The sequence below is a fragment of the Heterocephalus glaber genome, unplaced genomic scaffold (genome assembly GCF_053883595.1).
Source record: "Heterocephalus glaber isolate CG9 unplaced genomic scaffold, H.glaber_assembly_v1.0 deba00001606, whole genome shotgun sequence".
Taxonomy (NCBI): Eukaryota; Metazoa; Chordata; class Mammalia; order Rodentia; family Bathyergidae; genus Heterocephalus; species Heterocephalus glaber.
In genome coordinates, this window is record NW_028258377.1 from 33,041,037 (window position 1) to 33,069,032 (window position 27,996).

General features: G+C 42.8%; 1 pseudogene; it reads left to right on the top strand.

The window, feature by feature from the left end:
- The first annotated feature begins 23,701 nt into the window (after nt 1–23,701).
- Nucleotides 23,702–27,802, top strand: LOC101702459 (integral membrane protein 2B pseudogene; annotated as a pseudogene).
- Nucleotides 27,803–27,996: the final 194 nt, after the last annotated feature.

Genomic DNA, 27,996 nt, shown 5'->3' on the forward strand with positions numbered 1-27,996 from the left:
ATGGGAAAAAAATTAAGGAATGAACATTGCTTTTAGCACAGCCATGGAGTTAAATGATCTGATTGTTGCGAGGACATTGTTCAGAATATTAGATGACTCTAAGGCAGCAACAGACTTTCCATATTTAATAGGAGTCTTTGAACAAAATTAAATTTTAGGAGCAGTATAAGGTCACACAGCCAATGTGCCAGGGCTTCTTACATTTGGTTTAATCTCATCTAGTTACTAGATTCCTGCCTTCTCCCATACCCATAAATAAAAGGTGTCGACTCCGGAATGGGTGTTCGCTCTCTAGGCTTAATTACTCTCCACGATAAGAAATTCACTTCCGATTTCCATAAAGCAGCCCACACTGGCATCTATCTGGCTTTCCATTCTCTGGGCTCTGCTCATTTGTGTAATGCTCCCTAAAAGGAATGGAAGAAATCTCTTCCTCCCTCCCTCCCTTCCTTCCTTTTTCCTTTCTTCCCTGCTGGTCCTCAGAAAACAATACCCCCAAGTGTGTCCTCTTGACATGCTCAGCTTGGACCAAGGTCTTAGAAGTAAGCAAGGTCACTCTGGCCCCGGGACCCACACTCCATCCTCAGCATGTGTCGTTGTCCGGGCACAGGGAGGAGTATTCTCAGAAGCCCCCTTATGGGACCTCGGGAACACCACCCACTCCCCCATAGGGATCTCAGCACACACCCTCAGGACAAGGGAAGAGACTGAAAGTCCTCAGTACCCAGGACAGACTTTTCCTCTGTTCTGCCAGGACAGCTCCAGAGAGTACTTGGGAGGCTTCATCTGCAGGAAGCCCTGTGTTCCCAGGGAAGCTCGGCCCTCACCGTCCTGTAATGCTCCTTCCTCAGCGCTAAGCGGGCCTTTGTCTCAGGTCCCTCTTTGCTCTTCAGGGTCATTCATTCATTCTAAAGACTATTTACTCCCTTCTGAACTTGCCCATACCTCCCACATTCCTCTCTCCCCGTGTAAAGCTCTTTGAGCCTCAACAATCTGATCCTTGCTGTGAGTTTCCCATTTGGTATGACTCCCATGTTTATGCACTTTAAATAAATCTGTTTACCTTTTCTCCTGTTTATCTCTCTATTGTTAGATAATTTCAGGAAACCTTCAGAGGGCTGAGGAGAAATTTCTCCTGCTGCTATACTTCCTCTCTTCCTCTCCCCATTCATTTTTTATTTCTTTATTCTTCTCTCCTTTTTCCCATCCTTCCCTAATTCCCCTCCCTTCCTTTTCTCCTCTCTCTTCTCTCTCTCTGCCTCTCTCTCTCCCCCCTACACACACACACACACACACACACACACACACACACACACACACACACAGTTTTCATTTAGTCTTCCTAATTCTTTCTCCTTACTGAGCTTCTGCCTTCTTTCCCTCCCTCTCCTTCATTTACCAAACCTAGCCCCTGACGCCTTGGTCTATTTGTGGAGCTAAGAGGACTCCATTCCTACCTGTCTCTGGTCCCTTTCACACATCCCCTCCAGAGAGAGTGTGTTCCTCCCTGCCCTCCTTGTACTCTTCCCCAAGTCACTCCACATATCTTTCTGTTTCTTTCCTTTATTGTGTTGTCACTCTGTAGCCATTTCATTTTTGTTTTTACTTATGTTTTACTTATCTCTCTTTAACTAGAATGTGGGCTCTGGGAGGTCAGGAAACGTCCACTGCTGAAGCTCAACTTCTAGCATAGTGTGTAGCTCCACAGTCCCCTACACACAGAGTCACTGATGAAGAAGTGAAACAAGGAAGGAATATTTATGTTTGAATATGCCTCCTTTTCTTGTGTAGAACCACATGCACAGAACTGTTAGAACTTTCTTTTGTTCTGAAAACCAAGTACTAGCAGGTCTTAGTTGGGGGAAACAATAACAATTTATTATCATAATTTTGTGTGAACGGTGGTGGTGAAGGTCCTAGGGCAGTGATGGTGAGCCTTTTAGAGCTTTCAATGATACAAACAGGCCACTATGGCACATGTGCCATGGGTTTGCCACCACTGGTCTAGGGATATAGTTTTCAAAGATCTCATGTGTATGATGAACATCTGCTGCATTAAATGCAAAGCCCAGGGTCCACCTCCAGAGATTGTGTTCTGGGGAAAAGTCAAAAAAATATTAAGAAAAAATATGGGAATTCTGATAAACAGGCCTTGGAGTCCATTTCTAAAAACCACCATTCTAGGACTTAGATAGTAGCACAGACTGAACCAGGTGGTGCCATTTCCCATAAATTCAGTTGCACTCAAACATTTATGAAGGAAACCAAGGAGAATTCTTGAAGGAAGGGGTATGGCCACCTCCTCTTCGAGGTTGAGAGTCACTGGGAAGTGTTCTGGAGGAAAAGCTGGCTTTGACTAAGGCCAAAGAGATTACCAGAGGACTCCCACAGTCCCCTGGAAGAACCTCTGCCCCCAGGAAAATGGGATTCTAGACAGGGACAGGCATGGAATGGCTCTTTCACGCAATGCTGATGCACTCACACTTGGACCCAGTCTCCCTGGTGGAGCCCAAAAGAGGGAGCTGTGAATTGAAATTCCTCAAAGAACCCCCATCTATACTAAAGATCCAACAGGCTGCATGATCTTGGTTGACTAGAACATGGTCACTGTGGAGAGATGTTTCAGAATAAGTCATCTCAAACTATCTTTAGTTCCTTTTAATGGTCATTTACTATCAGCCTCTGAGTCTGACATTACATACAACTTCTGGAATGTGTAGCTAAGATTCATAGACCTCTAGCCCCCACCAGCCCCAAAGCTGTGGCCTGCTCACCTGGTGTAATCTGTGCCAATGTGTTTGGAAAATGTAAGTTATATTTGAAATATAACTTTCTTTCTGCAACTACAAAAGTGCTTGTAACCTCTTCCATGCTGAAACATGCCCCTCAGAATAGCTTGGATCCATGTCCCAGGGCATTTGTTCTTCAGGGCAACATCACACAGGTCTGAGGCAGGGTTTTTCATTGTTATTTATTTTAGTGTGAGAAATGACCTACTGAATGGAAATGAAATCCTTCCTCAAGTGCTGAAGGAAGGGGGAACCCCAGAGCTCTGTATCCTCTTGGGATGTATGCCTTTCTCAAATATGGCAGGATGATTCTCAGAGTAAAGATCTTGGGAAGACTTAGAATGAGAAATCTCAGAACTAAATTTCCAGCTATTTACTTATGATTTAAGGTCAATATAATTTGAGTATTTAAAGAAATATGAACTTATCTGTTTTCATAGGTGGTCCGCTCTGGGAGCATTAGACCCAACTTGTGTCTAGCCAAACTGGCTCATTTGGGATACAGGAAAATAAGACATCAGGGGGAGGAGGGAGCTGTCCAGCAGGACGCAATTATGTAATGCAAAATATAAGAAAGTACTCGACCCTTTAATCATTTAAAAATGATTTTAAAATGATCATTTAATTATTTTTCAGCTTCTACCACAGGGCTACTTCTTGATGTTAAGCAAATAAATTCAGTTCATAACATATTTACAAAGCTCCTACTATAAGCCTAACAATGAGATGGACTTCAGGGATAGGAAGATAAAGAATATGCAGACTTTCTTGTGGGGTATTCACTGTCTAGGAGAGAAGAGGCAGATTTACAAAGAGAAGTCCACTGTACAATGTGATAAAAGGCATTATATAGTAGAACAATATCACACATTTAGCTTACACATGAAATATCATTCACTTACCTTGTTCTTAATAAAAATCTAATAACACATATTGTAATGACATAAAATTATGATGTTATTATAGTACTTTTTATTATATATATATATATATATATATATATATCGATCCATCCATCCATGCATTCATCCATCATGCATTTCTTCATACTGGGGACTGAACCTGGAGCCTTGCGCATGCTCATCAAGTGCTCTGCTGTTGGGCTATGTCATCAGGCCTCATTATCTTTTATTTCAAGATAGAATCTAGCTAAGTTGCCTGGGATGACCTTGGAATTGTGACCCACCTGCCTCAGCCTCCTGAACAGCTTGGATTATAGGCATGCAGCATACACATATTATGACATTTGAATAAGTTTATTATTAAGTCAGAATGCAGTACACCCTGCACACAAACAGGAACTATATCTTCATTTCATTTGAGAGGTGGACAAGAAAACACAAAATGGGGCTACAATGAGACACCACTACACACCTATTAGAATGTCTAAATCTAACTACTGTTTAGAGAACATGATTACTCCATTCAGCTGAAAAAGAAAAACATGCATCATCTACGATAGTGATGCAGTCATTTACCTTCCAGGTATTTATTCAAGAGAGAAGAAAATCAAAGTCACAAATCAAAACACAAACACTTATCCATGGATATTCAAAGCAGCCTTGGCACTTTCATGCCTAATCATCAGATGGATAAATAGCCAAGTGGCCACACATCTGCATGATGGGACACTGCCAGAACTAAAGAGGAATAAATTATTCATATGTCCAACAGCATGGATGGATCTCAAAATGATTGAGCTGCGTGAAAGGAACCAGAAAAATAATGCATATGTGGAATGAGTTCCTCTTTCTACAATTCTAGAAAATAAAAGGTGAAGTACAGTGATAAAGTGCAGACTAGTAGTTGGGTGGCCTGGGAATGGTAGCACAGGTAGACCAGGAAAGAGGAATTTTAAAGCCGCACAGGAAACTGTTGAAGTGATGGTCTCAGAGGTGTATTTGTAAGTCTATGCTTTATGTTCAGTGTACCAATAAAACTGACAAACTATAAAGACACATGATAATAACAAATCCTAAGAGAATATGGGAAAAAGAAAAGAGAATGGATTTGAAATTCCAGACCTGACGCAGACTGAGAGCTGACCCCATGCGCTGTGCTCCAGCTGCAAAACCACACTAGGTTTTTTGAATTGGTTTTCTTGTCCAGTAAATGGGGATAATAATCCTTGCCCTGCTATTACATGGGCACATAATCAGCAGCTGAAAGGAAGGAACACACAAAGGGCTTTGCACAGTTTTAGGACCCTGCACTGCGGGGTGGGTGCCCTCACCGGCACCTGACTCTTCCGTCTAGAGAGGCAGGACCTCGCTCTTCAATGGGATGTGGAAAGAGGACAGAGGAACAAACATGTCCACAGGGATGGAAGAAACCCCAGACCCCAGATGAAACCGAGAGGTGGCTTTGAGGTCAGAAGGCAGGATGGAAGGAAAGGACCAGAGAGTGCAGAAGGGCAGCAAGCAGAACGGCAGCTCTGATCTTCAGAGCTGGAGAGCAGGGGCAGGAATGGAGCTGCTACGGCAGAGGATATGAGCCAAAAGAGAGGGCAGACCCTGGCCTCTGGGCTGTGACCAAAGAACTCTTAGCAGCACAGGCATGTGAACAGACTCCGCTTTCCTCCCTGCGCTCACACTGATCTGCATGAAACTCAGCTGCCTGCTTGCTACTGCGATGAAGAACACAAATCCTATGATGGACACCAGGCCTCCCTGTGCTGTGAGAATTCCGCCTCCCACTTCCCCAGCACTCTGCAGCCCCCCTCCCAGCTGGCTCAGTGGAGACTCAACGCATGTTCTCCCCTCATCTTACAGCTCTGTTCTCTCCTATTTCCCTCGGCCTCTTTTCACCCCACAGACCTCAGATCAGCTGCTGCTTCTGCTGGGAAGCCGGCCTTGACCACCAAACTAAATCAGATTCCCCCGGGACGTCTTTCCCAGCTCCCAGCACTCTCCTCTGTAGCTCATCTCCGTCTTGCTGCTGCATGCACATTGTGTCCTGGGATGACTTGATCTGGGGCTGTCTCTCCCACTTCACTGCAGCCTCCATCAAGGCCAGAGACCTTGCCTATTTCCCGCTGTCCATTTCAGTCTGTGCACAGACCTTGGATGCAAAGAAAATGTGACTAGTGAAAGGATAAATTAAAATCTTGTGAGAAACAGAGTTTTCTGAAGAATCAGAGCCCATGACATGTGTATGCATAAGACTAATCCTACAAGACATAATCTGTGATGTAAGGTTGATTGCTTATTGATCGATTAATTGATGAATTGACAGATAGATTGATTTGATGAGATCTTGAATTCACAGGCTCAGACAATCCTCCTCCTGCCTCAGCCTCCCCAGTCGTTTGGACTATAGGCATTCACTACCACATCCAGCTCTGAAAGCATTAGAGTCCCCATTTTATAGACATGGACACTAAGGTTCAGAGAGATAAAATAATTTGCCTCGTACCACACTGCTCATAAGTGGCAAAATCAGGAGGCACACTGTATGCTGACGCCAAAGTGTGTCCCCTGAGCCAGCTCTGTCTTTCTGTTTGAAAAGACAAGTTGACCCCTAAGGCTCTGTCCAGCTCTAACTTCCCTTGAGCCTAAAATCTCAAGAAAATTAGCTGCCAGATGCCCCAAGGAGGCTGACGGGGCCATCAGCAATCTGCATGAACTTCTTGGCCCTCAGAGGCATCTGCAATCTCTTCCTCCAGGCATGACACGCTCTTCTCTTCCACCTGCAGGCTAAGAACTGAGAAGACCTCCAAGGGTTAAAAGGGTGCCCGTGTAGCTACATCAGCAGTGCTGACACTAAATTAATATTTTGACATCAATCTCCACCCACTATGCAGCTGCTTGGAGCCTGTGTCCTCCCTGGGTGAGCCGGGGGCAGCAGGCTCCAGAGAGGCGGAAGGGTCAGAGGAAGCCTGCCCTCCCCAAGCCTAATGAATTGCTTTGCCAGATGGAAAACTGCTGCTCAAAGAGAATTCCTTTCAAGTGTACCAGCTGCCCCATCCCTGCCCCCAGTGGGGATGGTGGATAAACACAATTTCCCCATAATCGGGAGTACTGAGGCACTAGTTGATCTGTCATTAGAACATTTGTTAATAATTTATAGAGGTCTTCCAGTCCCCAGCATGCATATCAGTTGATTTTCATCTCGCCATGGCCATGGTCAGATTTGGTGCGGGGTAGAATGGAGGAGCTAGGGGGTAGAATTAATCGACTACTCACTACATTCCACACATCCTTGTACCACTGAATTCTCACAATTCATCATCCAGGTAAACATTATTGACCCCTTCTCATTGATGCTAAAACAGAGGCTCAGAGAAGTTAAGTTACTCCAGCTCACACAGGCAGGACAGGTAGGGTTAGAATCAAATGCAGATTTGTCTGGATTTTGGCCTGCCACTGTGGTTTTAATGACCAATAGAGCAAAGAATCCAAGACACATGTTACAAAGAAATAAAAATTCAGTTGTATTGAGACATGCATTTAAAGAATCACATGACTGACAAGGACACTATTAGACTAACACTATTCAGAATACTCTCTACAGACTGGGACTAGTCCATGAACTGTCGGTTACCAAGCCCTGTGGTAAGTGCAGAAATTGAGAGAAAGCATTCAGAGACTTACATCATCTCTTGGCACATGATCATGTGACTCGTTGTTGTTACTATGTTTTATAGAAATATTGATCTATCATAGATAAGAAGCAAAATCACAAGGATTCCTTCTGTAGGGGGACTTGTGCAGGAGGACTGAGCTGTATAAAATTGGCCTGTACCTGTGGTCACTTGATGAGCACTGTGGCCAATTCTGCACTGAGCTCAAGAGTGGAGCTCAAGACCTTGCCAGGCACTGACAGATGTGGTGCACATCTGTTCTCCCAGCATTCTGGGAGGCTGAGGCGGGAGAATCACAAACTCAGTCCCAGTCTGGACAACTTAATAACTTGGCGAGATCCCGTCTCAAAATAAAAAAGAGTGGAAGATGTAGCTTAGTGCAAAGGCTATGGGTTCTAACCCCAGTATCAAGGGGTAAAAAAGAAAGAAGGCTTTTGCAGATTCCCCGTTACCAAACAAATTCCAGCTACGCCAGTCTTGTGATCTTGGACAAACTATTCATCAACCCTGAGTGTCTACAAGGAAACAGAATAGTGTTGCCCTTCTAGGTTTACTGTGAAAATTGGAACTATCTATGCAAAACATTTAGCACAATAGGAGACACAAAGTAATCACTCAGTAAATGCTATCTGCTGTATTTTTTGAGCACTTACATTATGCCAAGAAAAACTGCTGTCTTCATTCTTTATTACTTTTTTTTTTTTTTTTTTTTTTTTTTTGGTATTGGGGACCGAACTCAGGTCCTTGCGCTTGCAAGGCAAGTGGCGGAACCACTGAGCTAAATCCCCGGCCCACTTTTCACTTATCTTTTATTGATGCCTGTACTACCATTTTCTTTGAGTTATGGTATAGTCCTATTTTAAAATGTGTATACACCCTCTCACACAGAAGAATTTAATCATATCAGGTCAAAATATCATTTTCTAGGGTCAATTATCATTAAACCAGTGAAAACTGGGGAGAGAGAAGACGAAATACAAAAGATACCAAAGAGGGCAGGAGAGCAGGACATGGCTTGTGGAGTGTCTTAGATTGTAGGATTCTGGAGACAAAGGCTCAGGATGAGGGGAGGTGATGATTTGGGATCTTACCTCGAAGAGGGTGGAGGAGAAGGAGACAATCAAATCAGCAGCACGGAACTTAGTTAGGAACCAGGAAATCTGAGATTAGCCGGCCTGCGTTTAAATCTCATCTTTTTCACTTCATAACTGTGAGACAAGGTATATTGCCTTTCTGTGCCTCAGCTTTCCTACCTGTAAAACAGAGATAAAAGTGGCACCAACTTCATATGGTGCTTGTGAGAAATCAGTGAGTGTGTGTGTGTGTGTGTGTGCACACGCCCGTGCACGTAGCAGCAGCTCTACAGTATTTGCTGTAGTTATTAATGGCATCAGTGGTGGTGACAGTAATAGAACATTCTGACCACTGGCAGGTCTCTCAAAGCTTCCTCCTATTAATTTCAAGAAGCCCCAAGTGAGGCCATGAAGATGAGTCAGCAAACCCAATCTCACTGCTGGAAAATCAGCGCGTGACAGTCACTAAATTCAGCACTGCATAAATGACAAGGCTCTTAAAAAATAAAACTCAGTCTTCCTAAAAGAGTTACTCCTAATTACTCTCTAAGCTCCCTGGGGGGTGATGGTCAGAGACTTTGGCAGGCAAAGAATCTCATTTGCCAAGTGTAGCTTTGAGCCCTGCTCATCCTGGGAAATCCTTCCTGCAAAGGGCTCCTGCCTCAGGTCCCTGTCCCCTGGGTGACTCTGCTACCAGCAGGAACATCATTAGGAGCCCAAGATTATTGCCCTTCAGAGCACATTGCAGATCATGTGAAAAACATCCAGAGGTTCCTGGTGACCTGTAGGAAAAGCCTTACCTCTAGAAGAAAGCTAAGGTCCAATTCTGCCAAATGCACTGCAAGTCTGATGAATGAATAAGGAATCGGCCAATCAAGTTCGACTGCACAATGACCAAATTTGACACCAGTAAAGGCCAGTTACATATCTAAAATTTAAATAGGGATAAAAGACAACTGTCAATGAAATGAAGCATGATTTCAATTGGAAACCGTCTTAAAAGACTTCAATGTAGAAGTTTCAGGCACCTTGTAGATAGAAAGGGATATTTTGAGGTAGGGAGGAAAGAAGAGAAATTTATTACTGCTTCCCAAACTAAGCTACATCTATGTGACTGTGCCTGCTTCTCCAACTTGAAGGATGTGAGGCTATCCTAAACTCCAATTTGTCAATCCTGTCACACCCCAGCCCAGTCACTTGGTGACCTCTGCTGGCATCCCCTGGATAATACACGATTGCTGCTGGTCATTCACCAGGTGTACTGGGGGAGTATCTTTAATCCAATCCTATATGTCTTTGGATACCCATTATCCAGATCTTGTGACTCCTAATATTTTCCAACAAAAGGAGGCAGGAATCATTGGAGAAGTGGTGGATTCTTGTCATGAACATGGAAAGCACAAGCATATCGCAATGCCTGAAATTAAGGATGGGCTAAAAGGACAAACGATTGGAGGCGTCTCAAACACACAGAAGACCCAGCCCGACAGAGCTACTAAGGACCAAAGCCAGGGGAAATCGAGCCAACAAACAAATGTTCTGGTACTGGATTTTAACCCAAAGTATAAAATAAGTGCACATGAGTCGCCATTAACTTCAACTCAGATAAATAAATGATTGATTGAATAAATGGTTGAATAAATTAGGGGGAAAAAAACCTTCATTTCAACTCTGGTAGACTGAGGCAGAAGGATTGCAAGTTTCACACAGCCTGGAGAATTCAGCAATTTAGAAAGACACTACCTCAAAATTAAAATAGAAAATAAAAAAGGGCTGGGCATGGAGCTCAGCACAAAGGCCCTGGGTTCATTCCATTGTACCCTCTCTCCCTCTCTCCCTCTCTCTCTCTCTCTCTCTCTCTCTCTCTCTCTCTCACACACACACACACACACACACAGACACACACACACACACACACAAACTTCCTTACCAAAGAATTCCAAATAATAAAGATATTATTATTTTGATATTATTATCCTATTATTATAAAGCTGTAGGAAGCAGAGCTTGACCTCTTGCCATCTTTGGGTGTGGGCAGGACTAGGGGACTTACATCTGAAGAAAAGAATATAGAAAGGGGGAAAACAGTGACTTCACCCTAAAGGAACCTGGTAGATACTACCTTCACCAAACCATCAAGGTTAAATTCTCCAGCGTGGACTCTGCGGGTATCTTGCACCCCCGATGTAGCATGATCAGAAAGGCATTTAATCTCGGGGTGGCATTCTTCCCCCCAAATAGCACCTCAATCTAAACGTGAGGAAAGCATGAGATCAACACATAATGAGGGCCACTTGATAAAATGTAAAACTGACTGATTTTCTTCAAAACTACCAAGACCAAGTAAAAAGAGGGAAGCCAGAGAAACTGTCCTAGAGAGGATGAGGCTGGGGAGGTGGGAGGCTCGGACACAATGTCACACCCTGAGTTCCATCTGGAAAGGTGAAGAACGTGACGGGGGGTGGTAAAGTAGGAAACCATCTGCGATTAAAGTTACATCACAATGTAGGTTTCTTCATTTTGACAAATGCCACAGCAATCAATGTAAGATGCTGAAATTAGGGAACCTGGGTGAGGTGTATACAGAAACTTCCAGTACTACATTTGCAACTTTTCTGTAAATTTAAAAGCATTCCAAAAGATTTTTAAATAGATCAAAAGAGTTGAGCTGCCTGGCCTCAGGAAGATTTCTGAACAAACACCAAGGACATAACTCTGGGGGACCTCAGCTCCAGCTTCAAGGCTGAGGGCCCTGTTACAATTGGAGGGCCAGGCGTCTCCTCCAGCGAAAGGCACTTCACGGTCCTTCACGCAGAGGATGGGGGCTGCAGACTCCTATGCTGTTGGATGTGGTTACCCAGAATCCTCCCAACAGAAAAAGTAAAAGCCAACCCCTGTGTTTTTATGCTAACAGCCAATGACAAATGGTCGCTCTCTTCCCTACCATTGTTTAGAACATGAATTATCAGTTTATCCCAAGAGCCTAGAGCCCAGGGCGGGGAAGGAGAAGGGAAAAGGTATTGTGTGGAGAATTTTATTGCAGTTTAATAAGATATGTGTTGCAAGGCAGTGTTTTCAGTTTGTCTTTTCTCTTACTCCGCTAGTGCCTTGATGATATAGTCTCATGACACCCAACTGTCAAAATGTTCCCAGATTTACTTCCCCTTCCCAGACGTCTCTTCTCCACTCTGGACTCACATTCCAGTACCTTTAAGCATCTCTATTAGGATGTCTCAAATCTAATGTGCCCAAACATGGAACTAGATCGAGCTCCTCCTCCACCCCCCATCCCAGAGTTCCCCATCACCCAAGCTCACTTCTTCAGCTGCTCAAGCCATGAGTCTTGCAATCATCTCTGATTCTCAGTTTTCCATGACTCTTCACCATGGGCTCTACTTTGGTAATATTCTGGATCCACTTACTTTTCCTGCCATAGCTAGCACCTTGCCTCTTGCCTATAGGACTTCAGAAATTTCTCCCCTCCAGAGTCAACTCTGGGCCAGCAGCCAGAATATGTCCAAGTATGTTACTTCTTTGCACAAACTCTGCAGGGTCTCCCCATGTCACTCAGAGTCAAAGCCAAAGTGTTTAGAAGGTCAGATGTGATCAGCCTCCCATGTCCCTCTGTCCTCCAATCCCGTGACACTGTCCCTCCCTAGCTCACTCTGCTCCATCTGGGTCACTCCCCTTGGTGACCCACAAGCTGGCCCTGAGCTTTCCCATGGACTCTGGTCCCTGAGCTTAGCTGTCTTCCCATAGGTATACACAAGAACTTCCTCTGGTCCTGGCTCAAACTGTAGGATTGCCAGGTAAAATAAAAGATAGCCATTGAAATTTGAATTTCAGATAGTGACATGGGATATACAACTGAGGATATTAAATTTGGGGACTTATTTTACCATTTATTTATCTGAAATTCAAATTTAAATGAGCATCCATTACTTTCACTTCCTAAATCCAGCAGCTCTGCAAAAATGTCATCTAGCAGTGGAGGTTTCCATGCTATTTCTCTCTAAAATTGTACCTTTCCCATATACCTTCCTCTCCATTTTTTCTTGACCTAGCATACCACACTGTTTACCTATTCATCCCATTGATCTTCTGTTACATTTATCTATGCTGTAATGTAAGCTTCTTGATGGAAGGAACCATTCATTTTTATATCCCAAGGAATTGATGAACATAAATCTTTAACTTACAAGCAGGATCCAAATTATATGCTGCGGACACAAATACTCAAGTATTTGTGAAATTTTAGTTTCTTCATCACAGCAGGCTTTGTAGTAGGTGCTTGGGACACACAACAACCTTATTCCCTACAGCTTATTTTTTGTCTATAGTTGAGGACCAGAAAGGTTTGGAAATGTCCCCAAGGTCACATAGCTAACAAATTGCAATAGCAGGAGATAAATCGAGGTCTTCCAAACATGGTATGCTATTCTCGTTTTGCTCTGCCAGGTGACTATAAGGCAGGTTGTGTTAGGAAAAAAATTTGTGTTTATTTATTTTTGATGAGAATTTGTATGAGCGCTCCATTTGGCGTGTGAAGCACATTGAATTCAGGGAAAACATCCTCAGATCATTGTTTTTGGTTTGTGCTAAATGTTATTTTGCAGATGTATGGGGCAGAACCCACATGAAAATCACTCTCACTCCCCGGAGCTCCACAGGGTCCTGTCCCACCTCAGCCACCTGCATTCATTTGCCTCCTCTCATGTTCAAAGCACACATTTGCTAAATTGTTTAAAGATGTCTCCAAGGAACAATTTTATTTTATAGTCACTGTCAACCCGAACTATTTAATGTTAATTTCTTACAACCCACTCCACTGTCAACTTTCCTCATCACGGATATTTATTTCCCAGCTACATGTGCTTTTATTTGTTGACATTTTTATTAAATTGGACTGTAATAAATCTGTCTGCATTTATATCTATTTTCCCTTTGTGCCCAAGAAAGCAAAGTAAGTTGATGTGTTTATTAACAGGTGACCAATGGTCCAAGGAAACCTGGAGGTGCTGTGGCCCTAGAACCTGGGGTAGGTTCTTAGCTCAATAAGTCTCCTTCCCAGTATCATGACACAGTTTGAAGCCCAGAACCAGTTTCGACTCCTTCACTGTATGAATAATCACCTCCAGAGACAAAGCAGACATCACTGTCTGTCCTTGTAACCACTGAGAGCTTGGAAAGGGGGATGAGAAGCTAAGACGAAGCCCCCGGGGAGAGCAGGGAGCCAGGGAAAAGGTTACAGCCTCCATTACCTCCTCAGTGACTGTAATAGGATAACAGAAAACAGGCTCAGAGTGAGATTAGAGCTTGGAGTGAGATTAGAACTTGAACCCCAGCTTGCCAGGTTGCTGTCTAACTCTGAGTGGGTCTAACTCTCTCGAAGCCTGGCCTGTCTCATCTGTGTATTGGGGTGATGATAACCCAACCACACAGCACGTACATCCCCAACGCTGAGCCTACCATGCTCACATAACATCACACAACCACATGGTTATCTGCTCACTTTGCTCTAGACTCCAGCTTCTTCTCCTCCTTGGTTCTGTGTCATATCAGCCCCCGTCTCATCCTCTATTTGCTCATCCTGAGTCCTCTGCATGCAGCAAGACTCAGAATGACAAACTGAGCTGAGTCAGACTTTGGGGACCTCCTTCACATTAGGCCAAAACATTCCCAGTGCTCTTGAGAGAAGCGTGGGAGCTCCAGCAGCAGAGTAGCAGAGCAAGTCCAACCCCTGGAGCGAAAGGACCTCCCTCAAGGACTGCAGTGATCTGGCCAGAGTTCCAACCGCTCAGGTGACCTGGTTTAATTTCCTTCCCTCAGCGTGCTCATCCATAAAATGGGGGCAATGCCTGGTACATCCCATGAAGTGACTAAGCTGCAGAATATGAGACAGATGTTCATTAATATCTTTTACAGCAACCTAGGCTTGAGGGGAAATGAGGCAGAAGAAACCGGCAGAATTCACATTTGGGGGAGAGTTAAAGAAGATGATTGTATTTTGTAGATCTTGGCTGACTGTGCCTCTTGGGGCCAGTGAAGTGAAGTGACAGCTGACCCGAATTTGTAGACTTATTTTACATGACCAGGGATGTCTTCAAATGGGAAAAGCATGGTTTGCTAGGTGTGGCTCCCAGGAGTTTGGTTTTATTTTAATTTTCTATGAATTAAACAACATAATGTACAATTACAAATTATGCAGAATTAATGCAGCTAAAGGAGCACATTACTGCCCTATCAAATGGGCCATACAATCTACCTCATACCAACATGGAAGACATGATTAATGTAATAAAAAATGTGCTCCCTTAGATGCACCTAAAGTTTGAGTCATTGTCGAGAAAATTAACTACTTAAAAGCACAAGTGTCAGCAGCAAGGCCTATACTAAACTGGATATAAGATTTCAGTAAAACAAGGGTAGATGGATAGGAAATCGCAGAATAAAAAGCTTTATGAGGTGGTGTGACACATCGGAAAGAACATTTGACTCAGAGTCAAAGCTTTGCTGCCTGGGACCTCACACAAGCCCTGAACCTTGGTTTCTGTATCCATAAAAGGGGTGCTGTCCCCTTTGAGGGTGATCTGAAGGATCAAATATATGTGAAATGAGAAAGTGTTTTTGAAAGGGTAAAGAATTGATGGAAACACATCTTTAACTTAAAAGGTAAAGATCTTGAGTGAGAAAGTTTCCAACTCTCTACCCTTTCACAAAGGTGACTCCTGCAAATAGCCCTGAGGTTACATTCAGAAGATCAGGCTTCATATCCACATCCATCAGCTGGACTGGGGGGGGGGGGGTTTCTCTTGTGGTCAGGAGTTCCTTCTTTGGGTAACGGAGATGACCATTACCTACTGTACAAGGATTGGAGGAACTACGCTGAGAAAAGAGAGGCAAAACACACTTTGTAAATGGCAATATAAGAAAATCTTCGGAAACACCATAAATTAATCTTAAAATAATACAATAGAAAAGTACTATACCCTTTCTTTTCTTTTTACGTTTTCTTTTCATCTTTCATCTACTCCCCCTTTTTCCTTGAGTTTAACTTGGCATGCAATCTATTGTAATGTTTGCATAAAAGCAAAATACTCAACAAAAAAATGGAAATAATGTGCTTTGCTCTATGAGATCACTGCACTAATACATACTAACTCTTCTGATCCTTTCTGAAACACACCCCATCTTTCCCAGCTTCTCAAAGCTCATTGTTTTCTAGCTCTTCTTATTATCCTAGTTTGTCTCTTGGAGTGAAATCCATACTCCTTACCATGACAACCCTACATGGAACACTGCCTCCTCCCCAGCCTCATTTTCCTCCCACTATCCCTGCTTCTGGCAATCTGCCCTTCCTTATAGCCATTCGTCTAACACAAAACATATGTTTTTCCCTCAGGACTTCTACATACACAGACATTTTCCTGCATCTGTAACACTGGTCCACAGATTTCCACATACCTGCTTCCTTTCCACCAACTGACCTCAACTCCGATCTTGCCTCCCTGGAGGGGCGGGCCCTTCCTTCCTGGACACACAGTGCATAGTAGCCCTAGAACTTCAGTCTCTCTGGGCTGTGTCACTCCATTTTCAATGCTTTCTTATACCTTTGCCGAATCCAAATCAGTGTCTCTCGGCCAGGACAGTATCGCCACCAGAGGGGAACACTTGGTAAAGTGTGGAGAAAGTTTTGATTGACATGATGACTAAGGGCCACCCTGGCATTGAGTGGATGCACTAAAATATGCTAGATGACCTCTGAAGCCTGGATGTATTTGCATAAGGGAAGTCATCCCCCTAAAATGGCAATAGCTTCCCTGGCAAGAAATACTGATGTGTTAATCTTATAATCTGTTGCTCCCATTTGGAATATAAGCATCTGTATTTGTTTCATAGTCCTGCTATAACAGATTGCCACAAATTTAGGGGCTTAAAACAACACAGAGTCATTCTTTTACAGCTCTGGAGGTAAAATCAGGATGTCTATGTGACTGTGTTCACAATGGAGAGTTCCTAGAAGAATTTATTTCCTTACCTCTTTCAACTTCTAGAAGCCACCTGCATTTCATGGTTCGTGATCTCTTACTCCAGTCATTCCAATCTATTGCTTCCAGTTCCCTAATGACTCCTTCTTCTGTCTAATAAGGATTTGTATGCTACATTGGATCTACTGGGTAATACAAGACCATCTCATGCCCCAAGATCCTTAATTTAGTCATGTCTGTAAAATCCCTTTTGTTCTGTGACACATTAGGAAATTTCAGAGATTAGGATGCAAACTTCCTTGGGGGCCCATTATTAACCCTATCAAATCTCCAAATGAACAGGGACAAAATCTTGTTCCATGTCCAACATGAGGCCTGGCACACAGGAAGTACTCGGGAAGTATTTAATAAGTATTTAATGTTGGATGAATGGAAGTCTAGTTTACCATAGCCCAGCAAACTGGCAAGGGGCAGGCTCTCCTGTGAATGCTACTATATAAAATAAAGCTGCAGTTTAGAATAATGTTGTTGCCCTGTGTGGAATACAGCTTTATTCATGTGGAAAACTCCTTTAAAACAAGCAGAATTCTTTCTCAAAATCAGTAATGTGAGTTTGTCAGCATCTGCCCAACCCTGAACTTTGAGAGTGAATCTTCCCATGAGATACCCTCAGCCATAAATCTTTCCACTGACTGTTTTCACGAAGAACTGCATTAAAGAAGAAAGGAGGCCAATTCTAAATGCTCACAGTGCAGCTTAATAATGCCTTATTTTAAAATGATAACTAATATTAGCATCTGAGGCAACTGATGTTTTAAAAAGCCTTTCTCTTGGAGGAATATAACATGTTTGAATTTATTTGTGTTGCTACAACATACTGGAGACTGGTAATTTATAAGTCGTCCGGATTTACTTCTCAGTCTGGAGACTGAGGTCCAGAATCAAAGCTCTAGCAGGGTCAGTGCCTGATGTGGGCCCCCTGCTCATAGATGGCACTGTGTAGTTGTCCCCAAGCATCAAGAGAGATGGAAGGGCCGAGGGTCTGACAAGGGCTGCTCTCTGCTTCCAACGCGGCACCTTGTCACTAGGTCCTCCGCTGAAGACAGGAACCACACTGTGTCCCCACATAGTGGAAGGGATGGAAAGACCAGGTAGGTCTCAGAAATCATTTTAGAAATTCATTAGTCCTGTGCATGAGGACAGAGCCCTTATGGCCTCATTGTCTTCCAGAGGCTCCACCTCTTAATTTCAAACATGTGAATTTTGAAGGAATACTTACCCTCGAACCATAGTATAACAATGTAATATACACAGTTAGAAAGAAAAGCACAGAACACAGACTGTAAACCAAAATACTTCCAAGTTGTTTTCCTTTGGAAAATATTCCTTAGCTCAAGCCAAGAAGAGTACGACATGTTATGATGCATTTCTTCAGTCTGACACATAAAACTTACAAACCTATTGTTTCTTTTTTTTTTTTTTTTTTGCAGTACCAGGGATCAAACTCAGGACCTTGCACTTGCAAGGCAGGAGCAGTGCCACTGAGCTAAATCCCCGGCCCACAAACCTGCGTTTCTGTGTGCAGGGCCTTGATACTTGCCTATTACATCCATTCTGCTCTAAGGGACAGGGTCTCTACTGTACAGATGAAATTCAGAAGCTCCGAGAGTCCCAACAGCGAGACAGCAGTGCCAACACCAGCATTAGAAATCAGAGCCTTGGGTCTTCCTTTTCACTTTACTACACACAAATATTCCTTGCTCCTCCCAGGACAGGATTCTCTCAGCCCAAAGGCAAGTTGGAAAAAGGTTCTTCGATGAAAGGGAATTTGTAGGACTCTGTAGAACTCAATTATGGGGGAAATATTTGTGCCTCAGGATTCCTGGACACAACATAGAAAAGGGGCAGTAGAACCTGCCTGCATCACCTGTCCCAATCACCAAGGTTGGCTTAAGTAGCAAGTAAAATAAATGTGGAGGTGGGAGGAGGGGGATGATGTAGAAAGGGGAGGGGGGAATGAAGTGAATCAGGGTCTTTATCAAATACCACGTGTATCAAAGGGAAATTCTTATGCATACACCAGGTCACATTTAATGCTGACTTCAAACAAGGCTTCTGACAAGCTGGGGGAGGATTATTCTTTTTTATGGAAATTCAGTGATGCTGGGAAGCTCAGAGCCATCTAAAACGGTAAATAGCAAGAACAGTGATGTCTCAAGAATCTGCTCAGGCAGACAGGGTCCAAGTCACTCACCTCTCCAGCATGAGCACTCGGTGGTCAGCCCTCTGGCGTGGTCACCATGGAAGCAGGGGGAAAGCAGCAATGCTTTCCCAGCCACTTCAGGGCAGGGGCTGGGAAAAAGCCCTTCAGACTGTGTGTTGGAATACTTCACTTTAATTGAGACCTTCACACTCAAGGGCATGGACTGAGGGTTTACAGCGGGAGCCTGGGGGCAGGGAGGATTTTCTCTATTTGTCTTTTGGAAACACAGTGCTCTGCTCTTTTGCAAGGCAGCTTGGTCCAGAGGAGAAAGCCAGTGGTGTCCAGCTTTGCGACTTTACTGTAACATCCCATGGCTCTTAACTGTGGAAAAAACACAGGCTCCATTTCCTTGTCTGTCAAATGAGAGTGTGGTGAGAAGCAGTGGTTTTTGATCCTTGGCCTCGGGTGCACAGGAGCCAGAGGCTGACCCATTCACAGTGCCCACTGCCTGCCCTGTGGGGAGTTCAGGGCCAGTGACCCTAGCAGAGCCGCTGAGACTTGTGGGATGTCTTTCATCACCTGTTTAAATCTTGGTTTTCAAGGTGGAGATCATTATAGCACCTTCTTCATAAAACTGCATAACTTAACACATTGAGGCCATTCTCTTAAGTGAAATAAATAGGACACACATCTGTAAATACTGAATAGTTTCTCTGGTGTGAGAAACTGAAAGTGTAAATAAGAATCAAAAGGTATAATAGATAATGTGAAAGAGGGAGAAAAAGGGCAAAGGGGAAGGGGACGTGAGAGGGGTAGGGGAAAGGAAAGGAAAGAGAAGAATAAATATGAGAAAAGGAAAAAATGGAAACTAAGGTTTTGTAAATAGGGAGGGGTGGAGGGGTTGAAGGGAGGGCAGGGGAATAGGGAAAAAAATAAGAACCAAGAGAGATTCTGTAAAGGTGCAAATTCCCAATAATGAATGTCAGCATACTGTATACTTAATCTGTACCAATAAAATCAATGAAAAAAATTGCATAATGTAATATGAGAATGTGTATACAGCCAGAAGGACAAAGAAAATTTTCAAGAAATGATACCATTATTATTTCCCCATACTATTATACTGACATTGAGAGAGAACTTCTCTGTCTTGTGGAATTAAAATATTGATGGGGATGAAGTTGGTACTGTCAGTATCACCTCACTTGGCAGAACAGAAGAAGCTATGCACAACAGGAGAGAACAGTGACGGGTAAAGGAAAGCAAAGCTGAGTGATGAGATAAGAAATGGGGCCTTGATAACTTCCTTGGAATGATGTGATCAGCAAGACCTGGATACTGGCCCAAATGCTGATTTCATGGGCTCACAGATGCTCCTTCTTTTCTGAAGTCAATTTGAATTGGGGTTCTATCACCTTGGAAATAATGAAGGGGATTTGATTAAATACTTCTGAAGAGTTTTCCCATTTCTGAAATTATTTGGCCACTCATTTCGTGGTACTTCCTCACCAGGCATTTATCGCAATCTAAAGTGTAAGGCGACATTTTGGAGGGAAACGAATAATGATGAAATGCCCTCATGGCAATAAAATTGGCCACAGATCCCGAGAGTAAAGAACTTAAGAGCCTGCTTTGGATTAATGAACAAAGAAAATTAAAGATCAGTATGAAGGGATGCATTTAAGCTGAGACCTGAAGTGTACATAGGACTGGAGAGAAATCATCCTTATTGGTGATCAGAGAAATGCAAATCGATATCACAATAAGGTACCATACCACACCATTACAATAGCACAAATCAAAAATGCTCAGCACCGTTCAACTTGTGACTTGTGCCACTGGGGAGAGAGTAAAACCATGAAAGCTCTCATACATTGTTTGGGAAAAAAAATTGATAGTTACTTTGGACAATAACCACTGTATTATGAAATTAACATTCACATATCTTACAGCTCAGCAGAATTCCCTTCCTAGGACATATACCAAAGAGAAAGGCTTCTGCAGAAGAGACCCTACATAAGAATGTTCACAATGAGAAGCAGCCCAAGAGTCCACTACAACAATATCTCAGTGTGGATCACTCAACCAACAGGATATTACATGGCAGTCAAAATGCACGATATATAGCCACTTACAATCAGATAGGTACATTTTAATAAAGTATTGAATGAAAAAATTACTCCTAAAAGATTTTAGAATGGCATAACATTTTTATAAATAAACTACAATTAAGTAATATTTATTTGGGAGTTACATAGAAATTAGAGGAGGTTTGAAGTAGAGGGGAAAAATCAATACAATATTCTAATAGAGTTTGTTTTGGATGGAGGAAAGCAGGAGGCAAGAATACTGGAGAATCTAAAGAGTAGATGTAAGTTATTGTCAATATTCTAATTCCCAAATTAACATAAAATGTGCTTCACAACCCAAAGAATGTCTAAAGTTGCTCTTCCTTAACCATGGTTTTGCTCTCCATAGTTTTAGTCAACAATAGCCAAAAAATGTTAGATGGAAAAATCTCAGAAATAAATAATTCATCAGCTTTCAATTGTATACCATTCAGACTAAGGTAATGAAATCTTGTGCTAGGCCACGCCACACACCAGCCCAAGACCCGAATCATGCCTCTTTCCAGTGTTTCCATACTGTATATCCTACCCATCTTTTAGTCATTTAACAGCCAACTTGGTTATCAAATCAACTGTTGCAGTACTGTGGTACTTGTGCTCAAGCAACCATTACCTTGCACCTTAATGTTAGGTTATTCATTTCATTCTACATCCTCTACAGGCACTGGATGATCTCACGTCGTCGCAAGAAGGGTGGGTTCAGTGCAATATGATATCTTCAGAGAACAAGAGAGAGTCCACATTCACCTAACTTTTATGACAGTGCATTGTTGTAATTATCCTGTTTTATTAGTATTGTTACTATGCCTAATTTAGACATTAAGTTTTCTCAGAGGTATGTGTGCATAGGAAAATCTTCATACATAAAGGCTCTTGTACTATGGTGGTTTTAGGCACTGACTGGAAGTGCTATAACATAACCCCCTTAGACAATGAGGGCTAATGGAATCGAATTCTGTAACCAAGTTTTAAGAGAAAAAAGTGTGGGGAAGAGCATTAGAGACAAAGGAAGGGAGCCCTCCATGCTTCCCCTGCTAATCTTTCCCCCCAGCTGTCCACAGCTAAAGCTGTACATTGTGTGTGTGTGCTGTGTGTGTGTGTGTGTGTGTGTGTGTGTGTGTGCGCATGTGTACCTAAGTGTTCAGTAAAAGAGGGAAGGCAGGGCAGTGGTATAAAGTTAGACATAAGTTACAGGGAACCACTCAACAATCATTACATTACAACATTTGACAGTTTTAGTCACAGGAATTATAGTTCACAGACTACATAATTAGTATTTCTTCTATTGTAAAACATTTCTGTTTTTAAATTTGCGTGCTAATCTCAATATTCTTTATGGATAAAATATATTTCAGTGACAAGGAAAAAGTCACAGGGAACATATAATTTAAGGCCTTTTAGGTTATATGGATTTGAACTTTTTTCTAGATACAATAGGAGCCAGAGAAGCTTTAAGGATAAGAGAAACATGATCCTATTTAGACTGCACAGGGTCACCTTGCTGCAGAATGAAGCTGATTGGAGAGCAGGCAGGCAGCATAAACTGACTTAGGAGGCAGCTGCAGTCTAGCTGACACAGGAGATCTTAGTACCCGGGACCAGAGACAGCCACTGGGGTTGGAGAGGAGGGGATGAACCTTTGTGAGAACATTTAGAGATAGAAACCACATCTTTCTAAGTAAGTTTTCTGTTTCCTCAAGATAAAACCCAAGGTGTCCGTTCCTAGCTCTCTATTCGTCATCTCCAGTGATGATTCAAACACTCACTGTTAGTCATGTCAAGTAGATCCATCCAACTGAGGACAACGTCATTTCACCAGCAACCCTTACCAAAGTGGTGCTCCTTGGAACAGGAAGCTACGATGCTAGCTAGTACTTGTCAGCCAGCGTGCTACAGCTGTAACAGGGAAAGAGCCGATCCAGGCCCTCATTAGCAGGAAACATAACTTGGAAACCTAGACCTTTGGAGTTGTCAAAAAAATTAACCCAAAATGATCAGAAACTCTGATTGGCCTCCCCTAAGTAGCAAGGTAAGCCTCGTCATCCTTGCTTTTAGCCAGCATGCTTGGAATGCTTCCCAATTTTAATTTTCTATTCAAGTTTTTTGTGACAACTAAATCAGACCTTGATGAATTTTGGAGGAAAAAACATCCAGCACAATGATTATGAGTACTAATTAGGAAGCAAAATAGTGGCTTTGATGAATCTGTGCTTGGTTTGTTCCTTAATAAACTGACTGGCTGCTATTCCATTTCATGGTTGATTGGTTGAAATATTCCATTAAAATCCAATGCGGTCTGGGTCCTTTATTCAGAAGAGCCTTCCAAGGATGTGGGGCGAATGGGAAAAGGGGGGCGTGAAAGGCATATATGTAGTTATTACTTCTTTTGTTGGACCAGAGGTAATTCCTTGAGCAGGTTCTGAGCATGTGTCTTCATCCAAGTACAAGGTAACCTATGCAGCTCTGGGGAAATCTGCGTCAGAGGCAGCTAACAGCTTGTTAGCTTCGTTAAGTAACAAAAGGGGCCCGTAGCAGTTCTCAAGGCCTGTTATAAACACCTACAGTGTCCCCCAAACATGCATGGGGCACATGCTGAAGGCCATGACCTGGGCTGGCACTTTCTTCAAGCCCTCTATCTACCGAAATGGCTCTGGTTTTCCATCCAAAACATTACCGTGGAAACATCTAAGCAAAAGATAGAATGCAGGGGTGCCTTTTCCCCCCTTACGTCTCTCTAGTGCTTTGGTAACATTAACTCCTTTCCTCTTGCAATGTCTCATGACACTGCAGCAGCCAAAGTCAAGTTCATCTCACCTTCCTCAGGACTACAACCTCCCTCCTTGGCATTGGAGAAGTAATTGTATAACATGCTTTGATTGAGTAAAGAGTAATTGTGTAGGAACTATTGTGACAAAAACCCAAATCTAACTCCAAGAAATGCTTGGAGTCACCCACATCAGGAACTCTGTGTCAGCATGTCAGCTCATCATCAAAGCTTCAGACTCTGCATCCTACTTTGACACCTGCATCCCATACCCAATTCTGAGCCTTATTATTGATTATGCATCAAGTGGTAATAAGAAAGGAGATACTGGCCACCCGCAGCCAAGTTCTTGTTCATTCCTTGGTATACAGATGGAATTCTTGCTATAATAATTTTAATTGTATTTAACAGCAATAAATATTCACATATTTGATGAATGGAATTATGTTGGAGGGGTACTGGGTAGGAAGCTGGACAATTATGTGACTGCATTTCCAATTCTGGAAGGTCTGTAAGTGGATTCTTATGCAAAGATTGCAGTCGCTTTGAAACTCGAAAGATGAATTATTATGGGGGATTATTCAGAGGTGGGATACAGGAACCTGCAGGTGACCTCTCATCGGGTCTGGAAATGTCTTACTCTTGTGTCAAATATCCAATAACTTATCAGCTAAGAAAGTCTTTGGTACACGGGAGAAAGCCCAGGCAGAGAAGTGGCAGCAGGGTTCCCTAGGAGAAGATTTGCTCTAAGTGAGATTTACAGGATCATTTTGGGGAGTGAGAGTGAAAAGAAAAGGCCTGAGTTTGTTTTGTCTGGGAATGAGCCACCTGTCATTACCTCACCTTCACAGCACTGGAGCAGCCCTTCCTCCTCCACGCCCGCCTGAGCGTCTCCTCCAGGCTCCCAGTTTTAATCAGCACACTGTGCAGCGTTGCTGTGACCCCAGTAGGCAGGAAAGGGGTGGTGAACATTTTATAATCTGGCTTGCTTTAAAAGCATTTCTAGGTACAGATCGGTGCAGATTTGTGGCATTGCCAAACCCTCCTCTGCGTCTGAGGAACCAAACCTCCTATCTGCGACACCTTAGGTGTCATTTTCTCAAACAGATGTTTTCTTTCTTTTCTTTGAAGACTCATACCTAATTCCTTGGCAAAATTCTATGACACTATGCTCTGTGCTACAGCTTTTGGCATTTTTAGCTTATTCCTCTGCACCAAAACAAAAGCACTGAGAACACTGGCCATCTTTCATTAATCTGCAGAGCTAAGTCTAGTTTCATGCACCAAGTAGTTTCACAGACAGAACCAGACTTCATTTCTACCCAAGAAGAATGGAATGCAGACTACTCCATGTACTAGCTATGTGCCCTGGGGCAAGAGATTTACCTTGGGGAGCGGGGTGCTCACTTCCCTTAGCTGTAAGATATGGATCACAACAGGAAGTACTCTGGGGCTTTGGGCAGTATGCAGAGAAATGATGTATATGAACTATTTAGAACAGTCCTTTGGATAAACTGAGTGCTCAGTCAGTGGGAATTACTAAAATTACTATGAAATCAAGTCCAAAGTTACTTCCTGTCTATCTTCTTCACTGGGAATTCCTTTAAGTCAGAGTTCAGATTTCTTCCCATTTGCAGTCTGAGGACGTATACCACTGTGCCTTATGTGCAGTAGTTGCTCAGGGCATTTCAGCTGTCTGGCTTTCAGCTTTGCATCTTCTGTTGCTTATAAGACTATAGAGTCTTTGATACGACTGTTAATAGCAAGGAGAAAAAGTCTTCAGGCCTTGTTTGCAAGAACCTGAGAATGCTTCTCTTCATTCAATATCATATGGTTACTGTTTAAGTTTTCTATTTTCTGCACCTCTCTTACCCCTTTTTATTCATAGAAAATAGAGTAGAAGAGAAGTGAGTGAGAAAAAACAAGTATTACATTGAAATGCTAATCTTATTTCAGGAAATGAATTGTGGAAGCTGAGATAGTAATCTGCATACCCAAAGAATAATTTCTTTAAATATCTTAAAGATAACTTTTCATCTTTCTTCTTTTAATAAAGAAAAAAGCATTAAATTATGTTAACTTGTCCCAATTAAGCTTGGCTTTCAGAGCATCCAAGCTTGGGGGATACACTCAGCGGTGAAGAGGAGGCAAAGACACACTCAAAATCTCCTCTTCAAACAGCTTTGCCTTCCCTTCTCTGCCAGGTCTACACTGCCTGAAGCGGTGCCCCAAAGCTGAGTGGTGTGTTTCTTTCAGGAAACAGCAGCGAAACACGCCAGTTTTAGGCCAAGTCCATTACAGTGTTGGTCAGGGCATCTGTAAGTTTCTCCCAGAGGATTTGGCCCCAAAGCTTCCATATTTATTGGGAGCAAACCTCTATCTAAAAGCTTACCATTTACATTCTCTAGAGGGGACAGCCACTGACTCAAGTCGTGTCCTTTATAAAGAGCTTAGGGTTGAGTTCATGAAAGTGTTCAAGGCCAGGTCTGTTCCTGCTGGGCTGTGGGTTTGTATTTGAACTTGGGGAAGTCAGATTCAAAGTTATTTTTAATTAAATTTTTTGAAAGACAAGCTAGAAGGAAGGGATTGAGAGCAAGTAAGAAAAATAGATCCTCCCAGAAAAGAGGGAAGCCAGGGAAGGAATCAGACAAAGCAGCTGATCTCATGAGAAATGAAAGAGATGAGGAAAGATGAGAGGAGAGCTCCAGCCCCTCACACAGCACAGAATTCTCTCTTAGGATAGCAAGAGTACTAGAAAATCGTGGAAGAACAAGAGTGAAGAAAGGCAAGGTAGGAGGAGCTAGGAAGACAATATGCATTCTTCAGTTCTGTTATTAATTCTATTAATTCTATCAAGGAGGTTCCAGCAGGGCATGGTAGCATATACTTATAATTCCAGCACCCTGGGAGTCTGAGGCAGGAGGATCACACATTCAAGCTCAGCCTGGACAACTTACTTAGTGAGAGCACACCTCAAAATATAAAGTAAAAACAGGGCTGGGGATATAGCTCAGTGTAAAGTGTGAAGACCATGGGTTCAATACCTAGTAGTGGGGGGAAGGGAAATGGTTCTAGTTCTTTAATATCAGAGGAGAGGATAAGACACCAAGCCATTCTCTCTGGATGTAAATCAGACAGAATTCTAAGTTGCCAGCAACAGAAATCAGCTCGCGTTGATTTAAACAGAAAACTGTTTGTTATAAAGACATTGAGTCGCTGCTGAGTCATCAAGAACACTGGATAGGAGGAGCTGCGTTTGTGGGACACGGTGGCATCCGTGTAGTGGGCCCAGAGCCCTGAGAGTGCAGCACCAGATGGCTATGCCGAGGTCCTCTTGCTTGTGCCAGTCGGGTTCCATGCTGGACTTCGCCTGAGGACCAGCAGTGACAGGCAAAAACCACCGCCAGCTTTGGCACTCCCTTCCCAGTGACCCAGATGATGTGGTACCAGTTGGCCAAAGAAGAGCCTGGTGTTGGTGCATGTGCTTTGGACTAGCATTTATGCTTGCAGGAGTCATTCTAGGAGGAGCATACCTGTACAAATATTTTGCACTTCAACCAGATGATGTGTACTACTGTGGAATAAAGTACATCAATGAGCCTTCTGCAGATGCCCCAGCTTCTCGCTACCAGACAATCAAAGAAAATATTAAGATCTTTAAAGAAGGTGAGGTTGAATTCATTAGTGTGCCTGTCCAGGAATTTGCACACAGTGATCCTGCCAACATTGTTCATGACTTTTTAACAAGAAACTCACTGCCTATTTAGATCTTGACCTGGATAAGTGCTACTTGATTCCTCTGAATACTTCCACTGTTATGCCTCCTAGAAACCTGTTGGAATTACTCATTAACATCAAGGCTGGAACCTATTTGCCTCAGTCACACCTGATTCATGAACACATGGTTATTACTGATCGAATTGAAAACATCGACCATCTGGGTTTCTTCATCTATCGACTGTGTCATGACAAGGAAACTTACAAATTGCAACACAGAGAAACTATTAAAGGTATTCAGAAATGCGAAGCTAGCAATTGTGTCACAATTCGGCATTTTGAAAACAAATTTGCCATGGAAACTTTAAGTTGCTCTTGAACAGTCAAGGAAAACATGGAGACAAATTTAATGCCACAGCATAACCCCACCCTTTGTATTTTGTGCAGTGATTATTTTTTTAAATCTTCTTTCATGTAAGTAGCAAACAGGGCCTCCCTATCTTTTCATCTCATTAATTCAATTAAAACCATTATCTTTAAAAAAAAAAAAAAAAGAACACTGGATTAAAAACTCAGCAGCCTCCTAATCAGGATCAGCACTGAGATATACACAGCAGTTCTGTGAATATCCATTCGCTGCCATGGGCAGACCTCAGGAGGGCCAGATTTTACTATAGCCACTCCTGGAAGAGTGAGTCCACTCTTAGCAACCATTCTTGGAGCTCCAAACACATCAATGACTGTGCTATAA